The sequence below is a fragment of the Anabrus simplex genome, chromosome 4, assembly GCF_040414725.1.
Source record: "Anabrus simplex isolate iqAnaSimp1 chromosome 4, ASM4041472v1, whole genome shotgun sequence".
Taxonomy (NCBI): domain Eukaryota; kingdom Metazoa; phylum Arthropoda; class Insecta; order Orthoptera; family Tettigoniidae; genus Anabrus; species Anabrus simplex.
This window is the reverse complement of record NC_090268.1, coordinates 6,965,207-6,991,843: the sequence shown is the minus strand read 5'-3', so window position 1 is coordinate 6,991,843 and position 26,637 is coordinate 6,965,207.

Below are 26,637 nucleotides of genomic sequence, written 5' to 3'. Positions count from 1 at the left end.
AGGTTTGGAATTTAATCGAGGATTCTGGCACGCAATCCAGTAATAAAACGAATGGTATACCAGCACCTCCCCTATCCTGCCGGCCAATATTCTGATGGTGAACGGGACTCGAACCACGGTGCCAGACCTTAATCATCACGGCCACCAGGCGGGCACAGCTCAACCAAATGTATAAACGGTATAATTCTAATAAGACTTAGATTTTGTAAACTTTTGACGATTTTTGAAAACGAAATTTAAAGCCATGAATTTGAAAATCATTTTCTGCCTACCTTACATTATTACGTTCCAATTGATCATTGAGTTTTCGACTTAAAATTCAAAATGTATACGCGATCTTTGATATTCATTTGGTTTGAGAGCTGTTATATTATTCAGGCACTTTCTTTTATCTCTGTGAATTCGAAACATTATTTTCACATATTGTATCCTAAATATTCGTTTAATATTATTTAGATATCTACCACACTTGTACTTTCGAAACGCATGCACTCCTGTTTCTCAGTTACGATTTTACTCGATAGTTTTGAAAATAACGAATATTAAACATAATGACCAGCTCTTACTGCCAATGAAGTGAAGTGGGCGAGGGTAGGTAACCTGTGAGATTGGAGATCATAAGTATCAGCCTCTCATAGCAAAGAGTGAAGGTAACCAATAACGTGAAGGACAGAAGGTGCGCTTGGTTCAGCGGGAAGATCGCTCGCAAGTTGCAGCAAGAATCTCTGCTTTTGTCGACATTTACCGAGCTGCGGCTACAACATCTTCATTCGTCTGCGTTCTTTGAAAATACGTGCTCTTCGGCCTATTACGGTTAGAAATGGTGAGCTAAAGCTACGGTTACTGAGTCATATTGCAGTCTTAATGTGTTTTCACGAGTGTCTACCTTCTGAGAAGTCAAGGAATTATTAAAATCAGTGCGGATAAATTTGAAAATCCATTTGTAAAAAATTAAAGCTAAATTTCTTCTTCTTCGACAATTTATGTGCGATTGGCCCTTTTTCCGGCCGGATGCCGTTGCTACGTAGAGGGATGTCTGTGATATGTAGATGAGGAGAAGTGCAATAAGACGAAGACATACCTAGTCGAAGAGCCATAGGAATTCCCCGCCGGGAATCGAAACCGGGCCGTATGAACCGACGACCAGTATTCAGTGAAGGAGCCGGAGAAGTGTACGTTGAGTGCACAGCCTGGAGCTCTTCTCTTAATTCTAGATTGCGTTTTGCCCAAGACGCAATTAATTATTAAAGTGAAAGAATCAACACGTACGACCGTCAGCAGTTCTAGTGACATGTTCTAGAAGTTATCTTTAACAAATCACTTCTATTCGAATTATAAAAGTCATGTTGTTTAGGGGGCCTAACATCTAGGCCATCGACCCCTGGTGGTGCAAGACGAAACAAAATCAATTTAAATCTTTTCTGCACTGACTAGGATCTAAAAAATGATGAGGAAAATCATTATAAATTAAAAATGATCAGTGAATGTAATTCACAATTGCTATATCATGATTTAACACAGATTAAAATAATAACATTGAACAAGACATTGCCTTTAAAGTGAAATCATGCGTTTTAATCATCTTAAAAAACCAAGCCATATTAAAATATACAAAAAGATAGCTAAAATATAGTCAAAACAATAAAATGTGTCTACAATGAAGGAGTAGATAAAAACAATTAAAAATAGGCCACTATCACTCGTAAAATGGATGACGAGGTCTACTAACTGCACGTCATCTCGTGGAGTGTGGGAGGTGGTAGACTACGGCGCACATCGGCCAGGTCCTCACACCCTGTAAGGTCAGATGACCGCCGTAAGTATACCCAGGGGGTCCTTCACCCCTCAGTAAGCACGAGTGTGTTGCTACACCGTGACCGATCAGAAGACGATATAATACCACTGCTTCTCTCAATTTATATGAAAGATGTGTGGCCTTCCACTCCGACTCCCAATGGAACATTACCAGATATCTCAACTGAGAACGAATATCACTACCTGGAACCTTGTAAGCCAACGGGGTCAATGTGACCGCCTCCCCACTAAACACATGAGGCGTGGGAGCCACAGGAAGATAATTCTGGTGCTGATTCTCCACAATCTGGCCACCAGGTTCTGGATTCGCTGCACTAGTGGGTATCAATATATTGTAACGTGCTGAAGGTTTCAGGCAGAGGGAAAAGTAAGCTCATATTATACACAATGGACGCACAGCCTACTTTCACTTTTGCCCTCGAACCATCCGCGTAAATAAGTACTAAATCTGGATACCGAATAACAACGGACAGGAAGAGCCTCCGATTAATGGAGGCGTCTGTGTTCACTTTTGGATCGGTTTCGTCGTATTAACCACAGATGAACCTTACTCGTTCGCCTAATAAGACAAGCAACTGACGTTACATCAAGCAATCTGTAACTGCTATCCGAGCGTATACCAACCGGGTGCGTTGCTCGTGGACAAGAGGCGTACAGCCGACGGTTTTCGTTGCGGAATACGCTAGAATAGCTTAGGTGAAGTGAAATCTGTGGCAAATTCGCAGCACTGGACAACAGCGTCTGGTGGAGCTCAGAAGATACAGCGAGAAGGCTAGCATAGGGCTTGTACAGAAAGCTCCCATTGCCAACCTAACTCCGCACTGGTGGATGTTATTCAGCTGTACAAAAGCGTTTTGGTTTGCTGCTCCATATGCTGCTTTGCCGTGTGCATAAAATGTGCTCTATAAAAGCGTGGGCACACCGTGCGGTCAGCTCCCCACGCAGTGGCATTATGAAAGTTCAAAGCACGCAGTTTCTAAGAGTAATTGACTTTTAAGTGACGCACGTGCAACTCTGACAATTATTTACTATCTTAAAGGAGCCCAAGGAATGGTTAACTGTCAGCTACAGGAAAAGCGACCTCCCCTAAACAAAGCTTGGAACTGGTGTGAAGAGTGCGCTTCCGGCAGAAGTGAATAACAAAGGTCTTATCAGTTAAAAACCGAAAGCCATGTTATAAGGTCCACAATTCAAATCTCCTAATAGCTTGCTGCAATTGACGATCTGTGATTGCCAATGCAGACAAACACTAGTGATGGACCAGCAGCGGTGATAAGGCAATCACGAACAGAGACGGACCCTACTTTGTTGAAGATACCAGCACATAAGGTTCTGTCCACAGGGAGACCTTAACATAGTCGACATATCTCTGTCCGCTGATTCTTTCCACTCAGTTTAATATGATCTGCAATTTAATATAATTTACATCGTATGTTTTTTTTTTTTTTAATTTCACTATCCCCTCCCTAGCATCCAAAAGCAAGCAATCTCTTCTCAACCAATGCTCAACCAGTTTCTCTTCCTATCTTATCGTCCATTGTATTTTTTCTTCTTTAGTCAACTCATGTCACTTTTTTTCAGTCGAACTTATCTTCTCCAACCTCTGTTCCAGTCTCCCTCTATCTCAGCCTCTTTTTCTATTACGTGTTTCCTTGGCTGTTGCAATTGTTGTCTTCACATCTTGGCCGGCCACATCATGTCCCCTCTTATCACTGTTTCTACATTTTTAAATATGTGAATTGTTCTATTTTCTCCTTACCAATAATTTCTGTTTTCCTTTTTCTTTGTCTCCTGGCTTTTTGTTTTATACTGGTAACTTATTCTACCATATTCTTGGCTAGTAACACCATGTCAACGGCAGATCTTATACATTCAATTATTTTTAATTTTTTTCCATTTAAAAATGATGCATCTGTATTTTCACACGCCCTAAATAGATAGTATTGAAGCGAATAAAAACACACTCAAGTTTATTTTAGTGGAATATATGCAATGATGACAACTTCCGATGTTTGTTAATAATATTTGTTCCTGTGCATCCGTAATTGAGAAAGCTATCAAAGCAAGCCACTAGCATAGCTGGCAACCGAACATAAAAGGACATCTTCACAGTTCAGCAAACTTGATAATAGTTTTATAATGCTTTGCCCGAGGCATTACCTGATGCACCGCTATAGCACTAACATCGAGAAGAGTGCAACACCTCTCTGTATCAGTGATTCTTGTTGATGATTTTTACTTCCAAAAGGAAGTACACTTCAAAAAATGAAGGTATCGCGAAAAGAAATGGGGTAAGCGTGAAAACGAAAGACTCCCTAATCCCCGGAAACGCAACACCATCCGAAAAGAACAAAGGGTGACCAAGGAAGGACGGATAGGAATGATGAAGGAGAGGAGCCTCACACAAAGCATCTTTGGCAAATATTCGTGTGTAGTTGATCGTTGTCTGTGGGGTCTACAACAATATGAGCGAAACTGTTATTTTTAAGTCTAGCAATGAGTTGTGACCCACGACCTTCTACTAACAACTTCCAGAGTTTAGTCCCGCAATTCTTCTACGTGCCAGTAAATCTACGGACATGAGACTGGCGTATTTGAGCACCTTCAAATACCAGCGCACTGAGCCAGGATCGAACCTGCCACTCATCCCGTCAATTGCGCCGCGTGGGGTGTTCACAGAGAGCTGACAGACGTTAGGCCCAAGTTGCGGCCAATACGTTAACAGGAGCTCAGTGTCGCCTCTAGCAACCGGTATGTTGCACGCAGTTCACCTCTGGGAACTAGTTCATTCACTCTCGCTCCCAACAAAGAACTACTTCACGAACTACTTCGCGAACTACTTCAAAATGTATAATTTTCCCGCCAGAGCACTCTGCAACCGCTGAAGTAGTTCGTCCGCGAACAAGTTCTTTCTCATTCCCTTCACACAAGGCTTCATCGCTTCGCGAGCTTTCCAGAACGAGAAAGTACACAAAGCGGACAACAGGTAGTACGCAGGTGCACTTCTCTGTAACATTCATAAATGCTACAGAGGTGAACGTTCCTATTACCGGTAATGTCAGTTCACACCCCCCCCCCCCCCAAGCCCTCAAACCCTCAGAAATGTAAGTGTAGGAAAAATCTATTTCTTTTCAAAGATAATCAAAATTTCTGTTAAATATTGTCGACTTGAAAATGAGATGTTTTAAACGTGGATTTGCTATCACAGGAGAACCCTTTTCTTGGTGGTGATTTCATCCCCTGACTGAAACATACATTTATAACATCTGAACGTTGGTCAACCTTTTCCTCGCCGGTGGCGCTAAACGTCAGACTCCAACACTCTCGCTCCCAAGAAAGAACTACTTCACGAACTACTTCAAAATGTGTAATTTTCCCACCAGAGCACTCTGCAACCGCTGAAGTAGTTCGTCCGCGGACAAGTTCCTTCCCATTCCTTCACGCTCGTGAAGTCCTACAGTTCGCGAAGTAGTTCTCGAGAGACGAGTAAACATTTCACAGTTCGTGGGAGTGAAGTAGTTCCCGAGAACTAGTTCGTTCGCGAACTGCCCATCACTATCTGCGGCCATCTTTGGGATTTGAAAGAACGTTTAGAGTGTGGCCCGAAGTCCACTGGCTGCAGCCATCGAGCAGGCAGTGCCCCCTCAAGTTCAAAACTTCGTAAATACATGGATCGTGTAAATTTCAAGAGTTTTTGTATTGCCGAGGTGTTCACTTGTTCGTGATGCTATGCAGCAGGCCCCTCGATCGCTATTGCGCGACAGTGTTGTCTGTACTGAAAGCCTGTATTCGACAGCGGTAATTACTATCTATAAAGTAATTAGACATTATTAATATGACTATTAATACAGGTGGTCTCAAACCTTTTGGATCGAATCGAAACAACCGATTATGTTGAGATAAGGAAATGCAGCGTACACTGCAGCTCATAGTAATTGTTCAATAATGACGACCGCCAGACTCAACGCACTCTCGCGAAGATCCCAGGTGTTTGTTGTACACTGGAACACGCATCGGGCGATAAACAGCGTACACCCCTCGTGTGTTACGTGCGCACCGGCGCGTTAACCTGCGACTATCCCTGGCGCCAGTTGTCCACTGCATCATACAGCTTGTCATGTGTCTACAGTCAAAGATGGAACGTTACTTGTGACGAGAGTTCGCAGACGGTGCGGCAGGATGTAAAGCAGCATGAGAACGCTTTCTCAACACGCGGCATCCTAACTTATCTTGGTAGATACCAGCTTAGGAGAGACGGGGTCGCTCACGCCACAGAGAGCCGGCCAAAGTCATGTCCGAACACCAGACCTTGAGAAGATGGTGTTCTATCATGTGGCACCCGGGAACTTGCCCGCGGAACGCACACTTCGGAGGTTACAGTGTACAGTACTGGCGGAGCACACCTGTCATAAAGGACGTGTGCAAGCAATGGGCGTTCACTTCTGTCTGCAGTGCTGTAGTCCCGAACATTGTGCAGTTTGTGCTGTTCACTGATGAGGCCTCATTCACCCGTCATGGTGTTTTCAACAGCCAAGTTTGGAGTGAAGAGAATCTCCACGCCACCCACATCCGTGGCCACCAGCGACGGGAATTGTCCACGATCACTTAGTAGGACCTTATTTGCTGCCTCCTCGTTTGACTGGTCCACGTTACCTGGTCTTCTTGCGATATGTGCTGCCACAGTTCCTGGAGACGGTGCACCAACCAACTTCGATATTAATGTCCGCGAGCACCTGACAACACGTACCCACATCGTTGGATTGAAAGGGGAGGTCCTATCGCATGGCCAGCCCGATCGCCGGATCTCACATCTCTCGACTTTTTCGTCTATGATTACGTCAATTCGTTGGTGTATGAAACCCCTGTAGAAATGTATGAAGACCTGCTTGCTAGGGTCCAAGCTGCCTATCTCCAGGGATCTCTGAGAGATAGCGGCAGAACTCGTGATTGAGACAGGCGCTCGTCGCTTTGAACAATTACTATGAGCTACTGTGTTTGTCCATTTCCGACCATTGGTTCCGTACCTCAATATAATCAGTTGTGGACCCACGATCACCTGTTTCAATTTGATCCAAAACATTGGAGACAGCCTGATATATTATGTACAAATGTTACACTTTCCACGTTTTATATGGAATTTGAATGGAATCAAGACAGGTAGTATCGTATTTCCTGGCAAGCCATATGAGTGCAGTTGTAGCTTGGAGTTGTACTTTGAAGTCTATGGATCTGAGTACTCTTGGAAAAGCTATGGACCGGGCGAGTTGATCGTGCGGTTAGGGGCACGCTACTGTGAGCTTGCATCCGGGAGATAGTGGGTTCGAATCCCACTGTCGGCAGCCCTGAAGATGGCTTTCCGTGGGTTCCCATTTTCACAACAGGCAAATGCTGGGGTGTACCTTCATTAAGGCTACTGCCGCTTCCTTCCGTCGTTTAGGCCTTTCCTATCCCATCGTCGCCATAAGACCTATCTGTGTCGGTGCGACGTAAAGCTCCTAGCAGAAAAGCTATGGGAAGATTTATCCCAACTTTAAAGTTTGTTCTGGTGGCTTATTCATTGCGAGAGAGAAGGCTAAATTCAGCGGAAATTGCCTCCATTTCAAAACGAATGGTAGTCCTGCATTCACAGGTGTTAAATCTATTCTTGGAAAGAAACAGTTTCTTCCTGAAGTCGAGCCCGTCTGAACTTCTGCATCAATAATAGTTTTCTGAACTTCAATCTCGTTCCATTGCACAAACCAGCTCATTAACATCATCGCACACTCAATTGTAATGTACGTTACCTCCCAAGCTATTCAGCACCTGTTGGAGGATCTTAACTTGATTCTTTGGCAAAACAAAAAACTACTTTGGGAAGCATTATACACTCACTTGGATGTAAAGAAGAACCGAGTGAACCTCGTAGAATATTTTTTGGAATCCGGTTTTGTTGAATGTCGATAGTGCCATTTGGCGTCGCCTCGTTGAACGAGAGGCATTTTATCTAGAAAGAACGAACCGTACGAAACTATCAGCCGAAATATGTCTCTATCACACAGTGAAGCATCCGAGATCAACATATGTTGAGAGCTGTACGGGAATCTTCGTAGCGAGTTTCTACGACCAGCTGCCCTCCGGACGACAGTCTCATCAGAAGAGGTAATGAGATAAAGACGTGTTATATGACAGTGGGAACGGAGAGGATGAAACTCCAACCGACACATAGCTTATTCCTATCCAATAGCATCAAAGGTTCTGTTCAAGGCTTAACGTTTCCATCCGACGGATGAATCACCATCAACCGCGTCATATGCCCTCACTGCGAAAACTCTGAAATTGAATCGAGACTTTTTGCACGCTATCTAGTTATTAGAAAATGCATACCACTACATCTCTTACCCTTTTTATTTTCGATCAACGGGATAAGAACCGGTTAACCTTGGTTGTACCCTAAACGAACATGGCCACCATGTGGGACCAAAACTTGCCCTTTTTATACTTACGAGTGTAATTTAATATGAATTGTTTAGAACTTGCTATTGCTTTACTTTTCCATCATCAAACAACATTTAAATGTTTATTTTTATAAATATAAGGCTATTATTATTATTATTATTATTATTATTATTATTATTATTATTAATATTATTAATGTATTTTCAGTGTTTTGGAATGTGTCCTAGAAAGAAAAACATTGGGAATAATAATAATTGTAAGAATAGCGCGGCCTCCCCCTAGTTGTACGCATACCTTCTAACGCCTATAAACATTGACGTCTCACAGAGATGTGTTGAAGTGTTCATTAAATGATGTCACTATTGTTCTTTCTGAGTTTCCCCTAGGTTCGTCGATTGTCTTCAACTTAGTTGACAATTGTTTCTCTTTTCGGTTTGTCACATACTGGCTTGAGCAATTTGTTTCTATGTTGCCACCACTGCCTGTTGATCTCTAAACCAACCGATCAGGAACCCTGGAGATACCAAGGAGACGACCGGCGACGCTGGGGCAGGTGAACTTACCTGCGAGTGACATTCCTTTCCAGGACACATTCCATGTAACAGTTAGGGAACTCCCCAAACATTAAAATAATTTTTTTTTGAAAAGGAGCACATCACTTTACCCAGCCACCAGCCGTATTTGAAGTTAAAGCAACACACTGCAACAGAAATGGGGCGCCCTATTGGTGACTAGGGACAGGGCTTTAATCTGCGAGTGAATACATTTTGTCATTTAACAATTTAATTGTTCTTTTATTAATCAAGATGTTGCGTGTCGAAATATTTTGAGACATGGTGTGTAAAGAGGCCTATCTAAAATCAATGAAACGTAAAATAAATAATGTGATGATGATGATGTTTACACGTAGGTCATCGCCACCTAATGGCACGAGGTGCAACGAAAGGAAACAATCACGATAATTATAAGTTGAAAATGATTCCGCGGACTAGAATCTAAAACGGATGATGATGAGAAATGACCGTGAATCCAAAACCATCGGTAAATCCAATTGTAAATGTCTTATTTTATGAGATGCTGCTTGTTGTCCAAATGGGTCCGAAATCCAGGTCACCGGCCCCTCATGATGGTACTAATCACTGGTAAAGTGTTCGTCACATAGTGGTACTACGCACAGGTAACGTAGACTCATGGTGTTCGTCAGAAAGTGTAACTAACCACAGGCAATGGCCAGACCTGTGGTGTTCCTCACACAGACCCATGGTATTCCTCACGCAATGCTACTAATCACAGGTAATATCTGGGTTCCAAATCCATTATCTCTCGGTCGCCCCCTTTATTCGGCTCCTACGACAAATCGGGGATACCGTGGGTGTATTCTTGGTCTGCATCCGCCACCCACAGGGAGTAATAAATAATGTAAACAATTATGAAGTTGTCGGATATAGATCGTGCATATCCGTCCGAGTGCAATATAACAAGGAAGATAAATAATTAGTGTTAGACAATTTTGCGGATATCGGTTAAAAATTTCCGATAAACCATATTACATTTACAGTTTTCTGTTAATAAAAAAGTCCAGATTGAAATGCTTTGTGGTGTGTTTTTAATGTGAAAAATTAATGATTATAAAACAAGACATACGTTTTCAGTAAACATTCGGAAAGAAAAGGGATCAATGTCACATTTTCCAGAATACTTTGAGATCAGATGGTGAACGTTACAGCCAGTAGAGATGAAAATGAAAGGTTGAAGCTATGAAATTGGAAGAAAGATCGGCATCTTAACCGAGAAGTTGTATGCTGGAAAGCTTCGCCGGAAAAGTGGGTCTCTTATGAACAAAGAGAGACGTACCTGGGTGAATGTATCCAACACAAACATCCGACATTATAACTCAGTAATAAAACCGGAAGGATTGTACGCTTCAGAGTGCCTGGTTATAAACAAAAACGAGAGCTGCAAGAGGAAAGGAAGATTATGGGAGCACAGAACACTAGTGATGAGACCTGGAGGAATGAGGAGCTGTACAAGCAGATCACGGACACAATGCGACACCCTGACCAAAAGGATCTTCAAATACATCATGGCGTTAGAGATCAAGAGTTGGAGATGATCCACAACAGAGGAAGAGAGTCTATGTCTGGAGGCCCGAACGGATCATTTCCACAGGAGAGGTTTTGGAAAGAGAAGACACGAGAAGAGAGGAGAGACAAAGCAGGCAAAATTCGGAAAATAAGAAGGCTGTGTTGATAAAATATCCAGATCAGGCCCCTAGGATTGAATCCGGGAAGAGTTGATATGCCGGTGGATGCACTATGGGGCGGATTTCATGGTAGTTCGAATTAAGTCACTGGAGCAACCGATCATTTAAAATTAAGATATCTGAGTCTGTATTAATGAAGTATCTACGGAAAAATTCATAACAAAGAATTTATGGTTGTTTTAAATTAGTTCCACACATTGTCATTCTACTTCTGATGTCGACCTCCAACCAGGTGGGATTTGTCACGTACGCAGGTAGATGAAGCGAGGTGATACCGTCACGTTCATTATCTGATATTTAATAATACTTGAAAACTTTCTTTCGTAAATGAGAACCTGCAAATAGGTTGGATCCCCGAACTCCGGTGTTTTAGATGCACATAATATCCCATTTGTTGTACATAATTAGAAAGTATTGATGTAATATTTAGAGAGCGATGTGCGTCTCAGTCGTATTTTTCTCTCAAATTAAGACAGGACGGCGTGTACCATTGCGCTGTCTGACTCGTCATGTGATGATCATCCACAAGCGTCGGTTCACTTGATTTGAAATGATAAAATAGTTGATTCATGTAAAGCTAGAGGCTGTGTAACAAGTGATACTGATGATCGCTGGATAACCTTACCTAAAGAAAACTCAGAATCCGGTCACGGAAACTGAACTTTCATGGCTCAAGTCAATCAACACGATGTTCCTTAAAACCGATGTAATCATTTTCTGGTTTTGTTTTCCTTTCTTTCTTTCTTTCTTTCTTTCTTTCTTTCTTTCTTTTGTAACAATGCCAAATTTACATTCGAATAATTCAAGAGATAATCTGGAGGTTTACTAAGGAAATTATAGGTTTAGTTCACAATTGATATCAAATGTTTGTCATTTGTGATGTAAAAATTTCCTCTGTTTATTGATGCTTCACATCATTAATTTAACTTCCATAACTTCAGTTTAATCTATATAAATGCCATTGTAATATATGTATGTATGTATGTATGTATGTATGTATGTATGTATGTATGTATGTATGTATGTACGTATGTATGTATGTATGTATGTATGTATGTATGTATGTATGTATGCATGTATGTATGCATGTATGTATGTATGTATGTATATATGTATGTATGTATATATGTATGTATGTATTACATCTCCACTGGAGCGATTTACACCAAACTTGGTACATTTACGACTTAATATCAGGAGACAAACCGCCTGGGGGTAAGGTACCCTTAAGGGCGGGCGGGAGAGGGGCGAGAGGGGATGACATTAAAATATTCATAAAATAGTGTCGAATCCATACTTTTCGGGATCGCTGAGATGAACAGTGACCCACCGGTATTTTTTAAAAGTCCAACTTCATCCCCGTTTGAGGTGGGGGCGAGGGGGGAGGAGTGAGATAAAATATTAATAAAAAATAGTATCGAATTGGTAGTTATCAGGGTCGCTGAGATGATTAGTAACACACTGGATATTTTAAAGTCTAAGTTCAGCCCCCTTTGGGGAGGAGGCGAGGGGGGAGTGATATGCAAAAATAATCGAAAATAGTGTCGAATCAGTTGTGTTCGGGGACGGTGAATTTCACTCCGCATTTCTTATAAGTTCACGTGCAGGCCCCTTTCGTATAGGCGTGAGAAAGGGTAAAAAATAAAATGACCAAAATGACTGACATTATGGATGTATCTGTGTATTTCCAGCGAAGCTGATAACTAAATTTGGTTCAAATATTACTTACTATCTGTGAAAAATGGTGTGGGACAAGGCATCCATAGAAATTCTATTGGAAGGGTTGAAATATAGATAAAAATGATCATTAATAGCACGGAATCCATAGTTTTAGGATTAATGGAGTGATTTGAACCAAACTTGGAACACTTATGACTAGAGACTAACCGCGTGGTGGCTGGACACAGCGGTAGGGGTGGGGATGAGATGGTTGGAATATACAAATAATCGGAAAAAAGTGCGAATCCATCGTTTTCGGGGTCGCTGAGATGAATAGTAACACTCCGGACTTTTAAAACCCCCAGCAACCCCAGGGGTGAAAGGAAAGTGATATATAAAAATAATGTCGAATCGGTAGTTTTCGGGGATGCTGAGATAATTAGTTTCACTCTGGATTTTGTATAAGTTCAAATTCAGCCCCCTCTAGGGTGAGGGCGAGGGGGATGGATATATAAAAATATTCGAAAATGGTGTCAAATCTATAATTGTCAGGGTCACTGAGATGAATAATAACACTCCAGATTGTTTATAAAACCAACTTCAGCCCCCTTTCTCGGGGGGGTAGGGGCGGGGGCGAAGAGGGAAGTGAGATATACAAATAGTCGAAAATAGTGTCGAATTCATACTTTTCGAGGTCGCTGAGATGAACAGTGACATTCGTATTTGTTAAAGTTCAATTTAGCACAAGGGGATGAGAAAGTCTGTTTTTCAAATGTTATTAAATTTTATGTACTACCTCTTTTTACATGTAGGATATTTATTTCATCATCATTTAACCTTATCACTCATCATTCTCGTGTTTCTATTAACTTACTTAGTATTAAATCTATTATTGTAAAGTGATACAATGTAATATTTCAGTGCCTGCTTAGATGGAAGAGGAGGCCTGAAGGCCTTCATGTTGCCAGGTAAAATAAAACATTACATTACATTGCAAAGTGTGAAAAAGAAATTGTCTAAAATGAGTGAGATAATGGATGCAGCACATGTATGTTCCACCGTAGCCATCAACCAAAATTGATACAAGTATGACTTACTATCAGGATAGGACACCCCTAGAAGCACTAGGGGAGGGGGTGAACTAAATAACTACAAACGAACAATAATAGTGTCGAATCAATAGTTTTCGGGACTACTGGGCTGATTCCAACCAAACCTGGTACACTTCTGATATACTATCAGGAGATAAACAGCGTGGGGGTATGACAACCTTATCACTTCTAGGGGTAGGTGTTGGAGGACGTGAGATATAAAAAATAATCGAAAATAGTGTCGAATCCATTCTTTTCGGGGTCGCTGAGATGAATAGTGACGCTCCCCATTTTTTGAAGTGCAAGTTCAGCCTCCTTTCGCACAGGGGTCAGGAAAGGTGAAAAGCAAAATATACAAAATGACCGAGATACGCATATATGTTCCGGCATAGGTCTCAACCAAAATTGGACTTACTGTTTGGAAAAAAAAAATACTTTAGGGGAAAGAGACCCCTAGCCCCTAACCTAGCAACGAAATGTAAAAATTAACGGAAAACGACCGATATTTCTGTCTAAACCATAGTTTTCGTGATCGCTGAGATGAACTGTGACACTCTGGTTGCCGTCTAAGATAAGGTTCAGTTCCAATCGTCAGGAAGGGGGGTGAGAACAGGTGAAAAGAAAATATCCAAAGTGACCGAATTTAAGGACGTATGTGCATATGTTCTAGCATACCTATGTACCTAACTTGGTATACACATGACTTACTATATGGCAGAAATTGCTATGGGGCGGGGATGAATTATAAAAAACAAAGAAAACCGGTGAAATATAAAAATAATAGACAACGGGAAATATTAATGTACAGTCCGTAGTTTTTGGGGTCGTGACGTGAACAATGACACACTGGATGTCATTATTCAGCTCCCATCGGCATGGAGATGAGAACGGTAGGAAAAGAGAATGTTCAAAATGACCGCAATTACGGATGTATGTGTGTTTATTCCATCACAGCCCTCATACAAACTTGGTACACATATGACTTATTATATGAAACAAAAATACTGTGGGGGGTAAAAAATCCTTGCACTTCTAGGGGACGTGGTGAAATATAAAAATAACTGACATTGTTTACGAGGTCGCCGAGTTGAACTGTGACACTCTACATGGTTAAGTCATCAGCCGCAATCAGTATGGAGGTTGAGAAGGGGAGAAAATGAATGTAAAAATGTATGTATGTGGGTATGTTCGATACTTGGTTGGCCTACACATAATGACCTACCATCTGAAAACATAATACTATGAGGATGAAACATCACGGCCGCGCTGGAGTGTCGAACGCATTGTTTATGAGTCCCTGACGCTCTGGATACCGTAAGTCCATGTTCAGCTTCCACTGAGAGGGGCTTAAAAGTAAATAGTCTAAAATGACCAAGATTAGTGTTGAATGCACTGCTTTTGGCGTCGCAAGGCTGATTGGTGACAGTGTACATGATATCTGTAGCGCGACGCGTAAATGCATAAATATAACTTTTTTTAAAAGGATCAAATACTTCCCGGTCAATTCGAACTTCCACAAGGACAGAGTTTTACTCAATAATTAAATTATCTAAAATTTGAAATAAAAGACATCTCAAAACTACATGGGTCGTCAAATATCTATCAACATTTCAAAGGAACGCTACACAAAACAAACCTTAAAGTATCCGAGCAACGCCGGGTACTACAGCTAGTGATAAATAAATTAAACCTTCACCACTTGTATTTTATTTCATGGAAAGTATATTTCCTTTTATAGGTCAACAAGAGACAGAAGACCCCGAAACCCCTGAAAGAGAAGAATCTCATAACATGCTGCCGAGAACCTCTGTTGACAATCGTCACCCAAGGGTGCAATTTATTTATTTATTTATTTATTTATTTATTTGCTCCACAGGACTGCTAATAGTATTTTCAATCCTTTGACTGGAATGTTAATAGAGCCGCCGTACGTTTTTTCTCAAAGCTCAGTAGCGAATTGTCGTAGTAAATCAAGATATAACCTGTTACATCAATCATATGTTAATGTTGAGAAGGGCGTGGCACATTAATTGATGATTACGTCCCACAACAGGTTTTTATTCAAAAACTTCTTAACTTTCGCGTGAAGGGTAACACAGTAGCGTACGGTACTACAAGATAGACACGTGATATTAAAATAACCTTAATTCACTTGTCAACGTAGTCGACCGAGCTGAGTGGTTCAGATGATATAGGGCTGTGGGGCCATCTTGGTTCAGTGCGAATGAGACAACCTCACGTCGGTAGATTTACGTGCACGTAAAAAAAGCTATTACGGGACGAGACTCTGACACCTCGGTTTCTCCAAAAACCGAGAAGGTAGTTATTGGGACGTATAATCGACTAGGCCTATCCTTTAGGACACTCGCCTAGCTGGCCGAATAGATTACATTTTTAAGAGGAGTCGGAACCCTAAAAATAAAAGTCACATACTTTTAAAGTCCGCCTCTGTGCTGTAGTGATTAGCTGCCACTCCCGGAGGCCCGGGTTCCATTTCCGGCCCTGCCACGAACTTTGAAAGGAGGTGCGAGGACTCAGCCTCGGGAGGTCAAATGAGTACAGAGGGTTCGATTCCCGCCTCAGCCATCCCCAGGATGGTATCTAACTCACAGCCACGGCCTCTTTCTTGCCTATCAGCAGGTGAGGCTCCTCCCTGAGTCCTGGACGGTGAGCGGATTAAATATGATTAAAAATAATTGAAGTGTCGTCCTAAAATATTTTGCTGTCTTTACTACTTATCCAAAATATGACTGCATTTGGAGGAATCGGTGCCGGTGATATTTGATGGTGATTAAATATGTCAGCCCCCTGCCGGGCCTAAGTTGACGGGGTTGATCCTGGTTCAGCGCGGTGGTATTACCGGCACGTAAAACAACTCCCGCGGGACAAACTTCCGGCACCTTGGCACCTCCAAAAAGCATGAAAGTAGTTAGTGAAGCGTAAAACCAACTTCATAATCATCATCATCGTCATCATCAAAAGGAGAATAAACACATTTTCATCAATTTCTTAAAACAATTACACAACTAAAACAGAAATCATAGCAAAATCTTTCCCACTGTCTGAATAAGAGTGTCACAATAAAACAGGTTACAAATTTAAAAGTTCTAGATGCAGAGGCTTCAAAGATACTGCTACAAAAGCAAGCTTGTAGTTCTACGTGCCTGTTAATATCGTGAATATAGCCATGGGACCTCCAATTTTGCGTGGAATCCGAACCACAGAGAGATGACTTTTCATTTTAAAAATCCCACATACATTAGTCAGGATTCAAATCGAGGCCCCAGCGAGTGACGATGTCACTCCGCTATCACGCCCCTATATAAATTTGACAAGTTTGACATCGACGATTAAGATTGTTATTTCATGTATTTTAAGCATGTGAACGATCTTTAAGTCAAATTTCACTCTAGAATTCAATTTACAATTCGCCGAGCTGGGGAAGTTTAACTTGTCGTGTGCAGAAGTCCAGGATGTCCGTAAGTTATACCTTGACAAACAGTGGACGGACGGCACAATTAGCGGACCATTGAATTCGCTATCTTGGAAACAGAAGAAGAGCGCCATTGGGACAGTCGATAAATAGTAGACCTCATGGCAGAGTTTCAGGTGACTATGAGTTAAACCCAAATAAACAATCATGCAGTAAATTTTACTTAATTATGAGGGAGAAATCCAAAGGTACCCACAGAGGAAGTGCAGAGAGTTTCTTAACACACTGAGGACGATTTCTTGTTCCGTAGATTAATTAAACTTAACGTCCGGCTCTTTGGCTGAAAGGTCATCGCAGTGCTCTTCGGTTCAGAGGGGCTTGGGTTCGATTCGCGGCCGGGTCGGAGATTTTAACATTAAATGGTTAATTCCCTTGGCTCGGAGACTGGGTGTTTGTGCTGTCCCCAACATCCCTCCAACTCACACACCACACATAACACTATCCTCCACCACAATAACAAGCAGTTACCTACACATGGCAGATGCCACCCACCCTCATCGGAGGGTCTGCCTTACAAGGTTAGAAATACCCACATGAAATTTAAAAAAAATAAACTAACGTATTCTCTCCTGCTAGCACTCATATGACTTTGTGATGTTTGGAACATCACAGCATGTACTAAATTACTGAACTGTGTAATTAATTGAAAAGATGTAAATATTTAATCACTGGTAGATCATTTTTAAGTTATTATATATATATAGGGTTTTAATAATCCATTTCACACCATAATTTCATTTCTTTGTATCGCGGCTCTAACGTATTCTGAACGAACGACTTATTGAGTAAAGTATTACAACATCATTCGTAATAATAGCTTGCAGTAAATTTTCCAGTAGCCGAGGCCAGGTGACCGGAGTCAGGAAGTGCACGTCATCAAGCTTACTCTGAGGAGAGAGTTAAAGCCTTGTTAACGTCTACTTTTCGAAGTTCGCTACCTGACGCTTTAATTCCGCGGGACCGGGCGAGTTGACCGTGCGCGTAGAGGCGCGCGGCTGTGAGCTTGCATCCGGGAGATAGTAGGTTCGAATCCCACTATCGGCAGCCCTGAAGATGGTTTTCCGTGGTTTCCCATTTTCACACCAGGCAAATGCTGGGGCTGTACCTTAATTAAGGCCACGGCCGCTTCCTTCCAACTCCTAGGCCTTTCCTATCCCATCGTCGCCATAAGACCTATCTGTGTCGGTGCGACGTAAAGCCCCTAGCAAAAAAAATTCCGCGGGAAAGTTCAACCTATGTGAATGAACGTAATGAAGCAAAATGATGGATTCACAGCAATGGATAGGAGAAGGGATAGTACAACAGATCTTACTGGACCATGTGATATGGTTGATGGAGGGAGATTTTGGAGACTATATACATCAACGACAAGAGCTGGAGAGACTCTTGGAAGGATGATTCTAATCTATCATCGGAGGAGGGCTGTACGTCTTAAATCGGAGAAGATCTTAACTTAGTTCGCTTCGCATCTGAGTAGTGTACTACTCAAAATTTACTCTCATTGAGACCTGTTATCTCAATGCCGAAAGTTCAAGTCAGCGGGAGACCGGTTTTGACAGGTATAGGGCAGGAGAGATTTTATTATGTATTTAGTTACGCTACATTTCTGTAATACGGAAGAATACAAGTGTATTCTCTCCATGAACGTAACCCATGGTGGTGTTGCTATTAAAATTAGGACTCGTCACGACTTTATGTAAGGAGTACCGTAGGAAGTGTTAAAGTCAGGAAAGTCGTAGTACAGCTAGTGTACTATGGACGAATCAGAAATAGGACTGGTACCTACAACGAGAGATGACGACGCCTGTACGAGAGGTTCATCAAACATCAGCTGCTACATAGATCGTATCCAGATAACAGAGTCTACAAATGGTGAGCTAATGGCATAAATTACTGGAAGTCTCCTCGTGACAATTATGTTCTTAGAGTTTATTTCATCCAATTTTTCTTTTGCATTCGTAAGTTCAGATTTCGTTAATACGCTCTTACGTCACGTTTTTCATCCTAGTAAATAGTTGTTTTAATTTGTATTTTCGGAAATTCTTATTAATGATCCTTAACTTCCAACTTTTTTACTTAATGGTTAGTGTTCCGTCACCCCACTCGTGTGAGTTTTTAGAGTCTCATTACGTATTACTATTATTATTATTATTATTATTATTATTATTATTATTATTATTATTATTATTATTATTATTATTAATTATCAACTGTCGTTTTCAAGCCATAAGCTTGAAGGCTGGCGCTCATGGTATATTGTTTATGAAGAAACAATAAGATTATTTATATTAAAAATAACGTGACCCTCCACGTCACATTTTGTCACACATCTGTGGGCAAGAGTGGGTACGTCACAACTTTCCAGCTTTTTCACTTTCTATTTTTCTTTCGGACATTCGAAGCGAGGTTAGAACTGGCTTTTTCTAACATCAACCTCTGTCTTGCGAGCAGACGCTGGGCAGATTATCAAGCCGTTGTTCCGTTTACCCTACATCCACATGTTGGATTCATACATTTCAAATCCACAAAATTACTTCAGATATTCAGCAACAGCAATGCAACGGCTGGCTGAAAATAATGAAAAATGAAATTCCTACTGAGTATTTAATGAAAAAAATGGTATTTATATAGACACGAGTAGTTGAATCCCTCTATTAGGTTATGTCGCAGTAGTAAATTACGTAACGTGATTAATTATCGTATCATATGCACTCTGTTACGCTTTCTTCATCTGCTGACAACACCAGTCGCAGTGGCGAATAGAAATCGTAGCTTCAGTAAATAAAATATTGAAATAACAAAACATATCTGGTCTCTACACGAGCCAGATCCGTTTGTCAGCTTTAGCAAGCATTGACAAGAACTTGGATCTCTCTCAACTGATGAATACTTACGCGAAAAGTACAGCCAGGCGCGAAAAAATTGAACTGGGATTTAGGGTAACTGACAGTTTGTAGTGTAGTGAAAGTGTCTATTAAAAGAAATCTCTTAACGTCACATTTTACTGTGAAATTTTGAAAGTGACATCATATAAGGTGATGCAATAGGAAAGAGTGAACTTGAATAACATTGGTATAACTTCAATCATTGGAAACAGAATCCCACCCCTGTGTTGTGTACTTGCGGCCGTCATCTTACGGAGTACGTGGACCTGGCCGATCTGCGCCGTAGTCTAAAACCTCCGACTGCCACCTCCCTCGTCATCCGTTTTATGAGTTATAGTGACCTGTTTTATCGCGTACAAAATTGAATTTTCTGTTTCTCTTTAATCCTACTTTATTGTTAACCATTCTATTGACTCCTTTTTATCTACTTTAGTCTGTCTTTGTTTATTTTAATGTTTTAACTCTTAATTTGAATGATGCATATGATTTCACTCTAAAGGGAATGCCTAGTTCTATTTTAATCTATTTTATATATTTTACAAAAATAAGTTATTGCGAATTAGATCCACTGATTATGTTGAATTCATAATCTTCTTTTTCATCATCATTTATTTTGAATTCCAGTCAGCGGATACATTTTAAAATTTTAATTATTATTAAATTTCGTTCCACCTCCTATCATTAGGAGCCGATGACCTAGATGTTAGGTCCCAGTAAACAACAAGCATCATCATCATCATCATGGATGTCCCTGGATGGAGTCAGGCCCAACACCTTAGGGTACTGAGCGCCTGGCCATGTAGTGTAGTGGATGAAAGGAAAAGCCTTGTATTTACTAGCCATTTACATGAAACTGTAAATTGCCGTAAGCAGCGATTCAGTAGCACACAGTATGCCATTCACCAGTGCGAGCGCAAATGATGTAATCATGCTTATTCGGTCAGTTTCCTCGAGAAGACCCCCCCCCCCCACTAATTCCGTTCGACTCAAGATATTGGAAGGAATGGATAATGCTAATAATAATACTAATAATCATCATCATCATCACCATTGCGACATAGCGAAATTGAGACCTCTTGAAAGCGGTGCCGGCCTACCGCACTTTTGTTTATCACTGAGAACGGTATTTTTCTTATTTTCCTTCTTCATGGCCTCTTCCCAATCAGTTGGGATCGCCACTAGATGTGTATTTGCACCAATTTTACATGCGGATGCCCTTCCTGACACCGACCTCTTTCGGACGAATGTGTTCTGTGATGGCTGGTAGTATGGAGTGTTGTGTATAAACACCTAGTTCCCAAGCAAGGTGCGGATAAAATACTCGGCCTTGACGAGAATCGAAATCGGAACCCTCTAAAGCGAAGGCCGCTACGCTGACCATTCAGCCAAGGAGCCGGACACCGAGTGCGCCACCGGTGAAACAATGGCCTCAGACGAGATCGAACCCAGGAGTTGGGGAACTTTAGTGCGCCGAGAAGTGCACTGTACAATCCTTCGCCCCGCTAAATTCACTCAGTCTTTTTTCTAACTTGTTGAAAAGGAATTTGAAGAAGAGTACATACTGTTCTGCTGAGACAGGATACAGACCATTTTCAAATAATAATGTTATTGCCTTTACGCCCCACGGTTTAAGGAGAGGCCGAGTTGCCGGAATTTAGTCCCGCAGGAGTTCTTTTACGCGCCAGTAAATCTACCGACGTATTTGAGCACCTTCAAATACCACCGTACTGAGCCAGGATCCAACCTGCCAGGTTGGAGTCAGGTGGAGTCAGACCGTCTGAGCCACTCAGCCCGGCTGCCCATTCTGATAGGAGTGCTGAGTCGTAGTTGAGATAAGTTTGTCTCTTTCTTTAATATAAATAAACTCTAAATCATCCCTTTATATTTATAAAACCCTTCAATTTTGTTAAACACATGGCTCAAGTAAAAATAAATATTTTGGGAATATATTTAAACATAGAAACCCTACAAATCAATAACTACTTGAAGGTTATACTTAAATGAAAAATACACTACATGTAAAACTAGCAAAGTGATTCTCGCAGTGCCTGGAAAATGACGTACACATGGGCAAGTTGTGTAATGTATGCATGCTGGGTATTCAGCCTGAAGGTTGGTTTGATCCTCCACAGCTCTGCCAACAGGTGTCAAACATAGCCTAGGCGTCACGGAAGAGACGTATTAGGGAAATGAGTTTCCCGTTGCTTTCCTCACTGAGCCAGAAGTTGCTATTGCATATCAGTCTGCCAAGGCCACTGAACCCACCCTATGAGCGACATTTTCACACCATTCACAACAGGGACTTGCTGCATAAGGAACAGCGTTATAGCATCGCTCATAGCTCAAAGCGAAGAATGAAACTGAGACAGATCAATGAAATTATCACGTGTTTTTGTGGTAAAGAAAACACGTAAATTTTAAGGGAAAGTAATTTCTTCCTTATTCAAAATATTGGCCATCGTCTTCTCGCCCATATTTCAGGTAAGTTTGTCTTTTGCGGAAAACCATTCGTCGAATCATTTTCCAATTTCCTCGAAATGGCTGAAGTGCTGCTCTGCGAGCGCGTACGACGCGTGCGGAAGGCTGTGTCAGAGGGCACACTGTCGTGTTGGCCCATTCCGGGCGTCGTTCGATCGTTGGCGATAGCGTCTACCAGAGCGCGCTGTCTTTCACACTGAAACCAACCAAACCATGTCTCACATGTAGTGTAACAGCAAATGATGACTTTCCAGTCTTTTTCTTTTGATTAAATAAGAAAAGCAACAGTCACAAACGTCGACATGATCACTGAACGCTAGTGTTTGGCGGACTCAACTTGTGTGTCTGACGAACAAACTGACGTATGTGTCAAATTCATACGCTGCGTACTGTTCGCTGGCGACATCTCTTAGTGAAACCGGAAAAGACTTACGTATACACCTGGTAACATACGCGTACCAGAAGACACAGTGCACTGTAAACACAACGTCTCCCCAAGAAAGGCAATATGTCTTAATATAACGTTGTCTTTCCTTTCTCTCCATTAGCTTCAGAATGTCATCAACACTCTTCTGTTTCTTTCTCAGGAGATTCCCTTGATTTTCAATTTTTATACGGAGCATATGATATTGTAGATCATCAATAATAACTACACCGTGGTTGTAGTGCGCTGATTTGGAAATGGAAATCCTCTTCCTGATGCTAAAGTGAGTCCCACTTGTCTTGTAATAGCAACACAATTATACCAGAACAATCTGGGATCAGTACTTCAAGGAAATGTTTATTTCCTGCACTGACTTACGTGCTATTTGCATTAAAAGCCATTTTCCATCACCATCTAAAGATCTCAATAATTACCTGACATGATTTATCTATCTCAAATGATAATATGCATATATAAAAGGTACCGTAACTTTTATTTATTTATTCAGGATCAGCAACAGCATAACGCCAAATTACAAAGATCTGAGCTATGTACAATAGATATGAATCTAAAATGAAAGATATACAAATATTTACAAAGGACACAAATATACACAATAAAAACTGTACAATCATATATAATACATATTTACATAAACAACAATATTAACAAATAAAAATACATTTACAGTAAATACAGGAGCAGAACTGGAAAGAACAAGAAGGAAAATTAAGTTATATGATAAATATCATGACAGAAGGAAGGAAACGTTACGAAGATGTCTAGGTTCTTGTCGATAGATAATGTATTAAACATTGCACCTTTGGGTGAGGGAAAGCCGGGAGTAAGGAATACGGAATAGGGTCTTCATTCTGGTATTACGGGATGGGACATGGAGGGGGAATAAGGAAGCTAAATCTGGAGACCTAAATAGACCATTAGCTGCTTTGTATAGCAGCTTTAGGTCGGCTACTTTCCTCCGAGCAGAAAGAGTCTTGAGGTTCAGTTTCCCAACCACTTGGATAGTGCTTAGGTTGGGACATGCAGGGACCCTGGCTCTGACGATAGCACAGACAAAAGACTGTACACAGTCAAGGTGGCTGAGATTTGAGGAAGCAGAAATGGACCAGACTGGAGAGGCGTATTCAACAATAGGTAAGATACAGGAAACGTAGAATGCTCTGAGGGCATTTACATCTGTGATGTCAGAAAACCTGTACAGTAAACCAAGGAGTGACATAGCACGTGAGGTGACCCTGTTTATGTGCGAGACAAACAACAATTTACTGTCAAAATGCACTCCTAAGTCTTTTTGATTGTCAACAAGAGCAATCGGTTGGTTCAGTAGGTGATATTCTTGTAGAACGGGGGATTTACGAAGTGTGAACGAAATGGTGGAACACTTGGAGGGATGAGGTTTAAGACGCCATGTAGTACACCAACCTGACAGTGAATCAAGTGCATTTTGCAATTCTATTGCATCTGTAGGAGAATCGATCTGCTTGAAGATTTTACATTCATCTGCAAAGGGAAGGGTTTCACATGAATGGTGGGAAACAGTATCGATCAGGTCATCAATAAACGGGGCAAAAAGATGTGGACTTAGGATACTGCCCTGCGGGACACCAGAGAGGGTGGTGGTGGGAGAAGAACTGCATCCATCAAGGACCACGCGCTGTAGTCTTTCGCTCAGAAAACTATTAATTAGAGCTAGGAGTCTCCCATGCACGTTAAACCATTCAGAAAGTTTGCGTGCTGGAAGCGTGTGATCCACGGTATGAAAGGCCTTCGTGATGTCGATAAAGCATACATCAAGTTGAGAGCCCGCGTGGACGGCAGACTTCAATGTTAACTCAAAATGGCTGAAAAAGTGACATGTTGTTTCTGAAATGATCAGTTCTGTGGCCAGGATAGTTCTACTCGATAATATACTACCAACAGAAAATATCACACTCAAAACCTTAGTAGAAAGACAATGCTTCACCGTTTTTCTCATTGCTGTGTAATTTTCTGACACCACATGCGAATAATCCATGACGTTTGCTTGATGTTTCGAATCACGATTCCACCACTATGAGCAGTGTTTCTGATAGTTTTATTATAAATTATAAATTAATTATAAACATAATCAATAACCGCGCGGTCTGTGTCACGTAGCTATCAGCTTGCGTTCGGAATACAGTGGGTTCGAACCCCATTGTCGGCAGCCCGGAAGATGGTTTTCCGTGGTTTCCCATTTTCACACCAGGCAAATTCTGGTCTGTACCTTCATTAAGGCCACGGTCGCTTGCTTCCTACCCTTACTCCTTTCCTATCCCATCGTCGCCATAAGACCTGAGTGATATTGTGAAACCGAAATTCTGATCAGTAATCCGTTAACTCTTATGAGTTAGCAATACTGGAGGAACCTGTATCTCGTTTTTCTTTCCACACGTCCAATCACATTTAATCTTTTCCTGAGGAGTTCCTTTGCCTAAATAATTGATATGAAACGTTTCTGTCCTTCTCTTCACTAACTGAATACTACCATGTTCTTTTTCAATTTTTTTACGTCGCACCGACACAGATAGGTCTTATAACTACAATGGGATAGGAAAGGCCCACCTGTTGTTGGGTAGGTTTTTGGGCCAAATATCATTTCTGAATACCTAAATTTACTGGGGGTTTATCCGAAACTGAAACCATTATTTTGCACTTCCACAAAATAGGTCTATGCACATCCAAAAGTAATGGAAATCCACCATCCTGAATGGAAATCAATTTCTAAAACTTTTTTCTCATGTGCATCATTTCGATAAGAGGATTTAATAAGGGAAATATAATTAACGGATGGTTTTTCAGCACAAGTCTCAGCGGACTTAACTCAAAAGCGGGTGCGTGTAAAGCGTACTTCTTTTAACTTGAAAACTACTGAAGATGATTCAAGCTTTATATTTAGCATCCATCTGTTCAAAGGTAGCTTTTAAGGTCCATAATATTTCAAATTCCCTGAATGGACTGGCGGTTTATAGGGAACTAAATCAGTGATTTTACTCTCCCACAATATACATACAAGACCAATCTGATTGGAAATTGACCAACCTTGATGAAAATCCATTTCTAGAACTTTTTTCTGTCCAGCGGATATAGCTCAAAAGCTGTCGTACGTGGAGCAGATTCCGTATCTACTTATATAAATAAAATCGTAACGCCCGTGTGTCTCTACATTGACTATTTTTGCAAAATTATCGAACAGCTATCATTTAAGGAGTAATAGTGACCGTATGCATATTGTGGCCTGTAACCGAAGGAAAACTTCCAGGATCATTCCAGAGGATTATCGAAATATGGAGGCAATTTTAATGAGGTTGCAGACCTTCGTTTCGAGTTATTTCGTGGCTAAACTGTAAGTCATATCACAAAACGATGGCAAAATCTGTGTTCAATTTGGAGTGATCTAAAACGTTGGTCGTATTACATTTTACCGTCTCTCTCTCCCTTATACTTTATATTTGGATGTATTTCTCGACTGTGCGTAAATTGTGTGATTTATACACGTATATTTCATTATTTGACACTCTTAGAGGAAAGACAGAGTCATCGAATTTAGCATGCACATTCACACGGCCAATGGCTATATGCAAGCCAAATTTCATTATTCTATCTTTCACATAATTGTGCGAAAAATAATGTAAAGTGTTAAAAAATGCACCCAAATTTCACCCCATTCAAATACTTTAACTAAATCGAACCCATAAATATTGCAGATATGAGATTTTTTTAGGACCAACACGTAGAGTGATAAAAGGAGCGTCTGATGGTGCAAACCGTTTGTTGATATCGTGTACCGTTTAGGAGCAGTATATCTCGAAATGAAGGTCTGCACTTACAAACGTACCCATGTATATCTGTCATCTATAAATAACATCGTAACGACCGTGTGTCTGTACACTGACTATTCTGGCGAAATTTCAGTACAGTTGTCCGTTTCAGGTGTAGTAATGACAATATGCATATTTTTTTTAGTTTTGGTGTCTGTCTTAGTTCTTATAACTTGAAAATTAGCCCACTGGGTATTGTACCGGTTACGACCTCTACATAAGTATTTTTTGAGC